Genomic DNA, 3978 nt, shown 5'->3' on the forward strand with positions numbered 1-3978 from the left:
AGGCCGGATTGGCCCATCATTCTGATGGGCATTAAAACAGCAAGCCCAACCTATCACTACGTGAGTTGCGTGCCTGGCCGGGCCAACACACCGATAAGCGGAAACTCCGGGCCTTTGCCAGAGGCACCAAACAACCATTTGTTAATCTGGTTGCCAATTTATTTATTTATATTGTACCATTTCCTACATATACACACATATACATTCAAGTGTTCTGCATAATAGATGGTCCCTGATCGATTAGGGTTTTCATTTTTGTTGTTCTTCATTCAAACATGGATTCTTTTGGGCCGTATTCGTAGATACGATACTTTTGATTTATCCATGTTAATAATCTTCTTGGTTTTTGATTTATCCATGTTAATAATCTTCTTGGATCTGTTGGCAGGTCCGCAAATCGAGCTGCTTGGAATTTCCCAATGCAAAATTAGCTGGAAAACCAGCTAATTGATTCCCCTCTCTGAATATGTGAGTGATCTGAGCTTCACACACTTCTATGTCTCTTTTAATAGCTTCAATGATTTCTATGAATTCCCATAGTGGCTTCCGTTGTTTTACGAATTATTTGTTATAGCACCTTTAAATCTGTTTCAATATGAACTTTTGTGTATTGTTGTGCCCTGCAAAATAATAATGCTTGCCTTATTGCCACTACTTCTGCTTCCATGTTTGTTGTGATGTGTATCTCCTCTAATTGAGCATAAATTAGATCCCCATTATGATTCCTCACACAATAAGCATACGAACTTCTCCCAGGGTTTTCTGTGCTAGTTCCATTTGTGTTGCATTTGAGCTTCCCATTGCCAGGGGCTAACCATAGAGCCTTAGCATAGAATAGCTTTGGTTCATAGTTGCCCAGAACTTGTAGCAGTGCTGACCATTCCATAGGAACATTACTTAGCCAAGGATATCTGATTTTGCACAACTGTTGGATGTTGTGTAAAACTTGATACTGAAGCCTGCTATGTGTAACAATATTCCCATGCTTAATAGCACTCCTTCTTTTCCATAGTTCCCACATGATCATAGGTGGAACTGCTGTGTATATAGTCTGCAATTTAGTGTTAACATCTGCAGTCCACCACATTATTACAACCCGATGTAGTTGTCTTCCTTCAATGTTGAAACCTGCACATGAAGCAAAATTTCTCCGTAGCTTTACAGCTATGGGAGAGGTTAGAAACAAATGTGACATGGTCTCTTGTTGGGGGCTATTGCAGCACCAGCATCTTGAAGGAATGGAGATGTTCATCCTTTTCAAAATGCGATCAGTAGAAATTCTTCCCTTCCATACCCTTCACATAAAGAAACTGATTTTGGTTGGAATTCCTTTTTCTCATATGTACTTAAAAACTTCTCCTCTCTTCTCTCTGCCTCATGTAATCCTATGCAGATTTAACTGTAAACAAATCATTTTTTGTTAATTGCCACCAAGCTTTATCATCCCCTCTATATCTATAGGCACACTGATCTGTTGTTGAATATGCATAACTATATCCTTAGGCAGTACTTCAGATAATTTCTCCACATTCCATCTGCCTGTTGTTACATAATCCTTAATCTCCACTTAACTTGGTAAATGTGAATTTTTGATATGTACATTCTTGAAAAATCACTTATTTCTTAATCAAGCCTTTAACTGCTATTCAAATCATTTATTTCTTTACCAAAAAATCTTAGTCAAATATCTTTATTCTCCAAAATATATATTTATTCCAACAAAAAATAGCACCTGCAACTTTTCAAAAGATTAGCAAAATAGGAAATAAAATGGAATTTTTTTTTGAGTTCTGTACACTATCAATGTAAAAATTATTCACACAACCAGGTACAAGTAAATATCTATGATAGTTACATTACTTAATTAATGACCAGGTAATAATAAAATTCCATCTTTCTCTATTTATGTAACACTTTTACTTTTTGTGATCCAAACTATGTAAACTTTTACCGATATTTTAAAATGTATTTTTAATATTGACATGAAAAGAACTCCAACTTATACTACTTATCGTATAGTTTTTATATCGACATTTTAATTTTTAAATATTGAGTTGATCTAATCTAATTTATGCCTCACTTGTTATTATTAAGATTAAGACATTTAAATTTGAATACATATATGAATGTCAATATGTTGTATTAATATTTGAATACTAACTAATTAAGACTGTTTGTTTCTTAATATCTGAATGTATTAAATGTATCCTCATGGAACAATAATAAATAGAAAATAGAAAACTAAATTAATCTAATATTATATTAAAAACTTATTATAAAATTATATGATAGTTGGTGATGGTAACTACTAGCAGTGGTGGTAGTAGATGTCTATTGAGGATGTTGGTTGTGGTTATGGATATTATCTAATGATAATTGTGACTTGTAACAGTGATTAATAGTGGTCGTTGATGGTTGTAGTAGGTGACGACAGCTAATAATTGCGGTGGAATACTGATAACTAATGAGTGGTGGTTAATAGTGACGGTGGTCAATATATAGTGGTGCACAATGACGGGGATTGCTGGCTATAATGGTGGTTGGTGGTGATAATTGTAAATGGTGGTTAATGTGACGATGACTAATTGTGTTGATTGATGATAATGATGGTTGTGGCTGAGGATGGTGGATTGATAACGGTGAACGTGGTCGGTTTGCGGTAAAATTGGATCAAATACTTGTGAACTGTCATCTTCGATTTGTATAAATCCTTGAATAGACATTAGTGATATTAAGACTGTTATAGATCTTAATCAGAAGACTCATAAATCTTAATCATTCAAAGATATTCAAATTCATTAAGTGGTTGTAAAATTAAAAAAGTTGCACCTCATGATTAAGATATGAATGATTAAGATCCAGACTTAAAAAGAAAATAAATTTAATGATTACGATCTGTATGATTAATATTTGAACTTTCATTAAGAACAAATAATTGAGACTTTAGATTCAAAGATTAGTCAATTTGACTCTTAAAAAGCAAAAAATGCTACATAAAATTAGGACAAAGAAAGTAACTGATATGCTAACACAAATTAAACTACAGCCAAACCTCTTTATAACAACATCGTTGGTTCCGAGATTGACTGCTATATTCCTTCTTTGCAGATACGGCACAAGATACATTGCAAAAAAAACCATATAATATTATATCAGCAATCTATTAGTTATTTTTGGGTTAGCGAACTGGAATCTTCATCTTCAAATGTTGTAATTCGAGAGGGCGGTCGTCTCAAATCTTGATGTGTTTTTGTGGGCTCTTAATTAGTTCTAAATTAACAATGTTTTTGGAAAATCTGTTTCTGTAAAATATTTGTAGTTGATAAAATTTCCTATTATTTTATTTTTTCGCAGCAGCATGGAACTGTGTAGCAAAGACTTCTATTTTTAACTTCTCGCGAGGAAACGAAGGTTACGTTCGGTAGGAGACAAGACAATGAATTTTGGAGAAGAGAACAAAGTAACTACATCAATCTTCACAAGTCTTAGAATTCAGGACGGGCACAAACAGACCAACGGAAAGTAGGAATATTCATATGGAAATGGCTATAAACATGCTAAGTACATTTTTGTTAATTAAGTTGCTCATGTATAGCCAGATCTTTAAAATTTGCCACTATCAATTGTTTTATTATTGACCGCGCATCGCACGGGTACAAATACTAATATATATAGTATACTAAAATGATTTCTGATCTCGTGGTCTTCAATATGCTATCTGAAAATTTAGAATTAAAAAGTTGTCAAAAAGAAAAGAGAAATTCTTTTTTAAAAACAGATAAAAAAGAAAAATAAGACAAACAAATTGAAACGGGCGGAGTACTAGAAGGCTCTAATACAAAAAGTAACTATAGTTAAGAGCCATGGTTTATTAACTCTAGTTAAGAATAGTGTTTAAAAAGTAACCATAGTTAAGATCCATGATTTGTTTAACTCTGGTAAGAAAAAAAAAATATAAAAACAGGCCCATGCCTAGCT

General features: G+C 33.2%; 1 long non-coding RNA gene across 1 annotated transcript; it reads left to right on the forward strand.

Moving 5' to 3' along the window:
- Window positions 1–210: 210 nt before the first annotated feature.
- LOC132058295 (uncharacterized) lies at window positions 211–2621 on the forward strand. Its single transcript, XR_009415237.1, has 2 exons — window positions 211–468; window positions 2422–2621. It is a non-coding gene; the product is annotated as an uncharacterized LOC132058295 (long non-coding RNA).
- Window positions 2622–3978: the final 1357 nt, after the last annotated feature.

This window comes from Lycium ferocissimum, chromosome 5 (genome assembly GCF_029784015.1).
Source record: "Lycium ferocissimum isolate CSIRO_LF1 chromosome 5, AGI_CSIRO_Lferr_CH_V1, whole genome shotgun sequence".
Lineage (NCBI taxonomy): Eukaryota > Viridiplantae > Streptophyta > Magnoliopsida > Solanales > Solanaceae > Lycium > Lycium ferocissimum.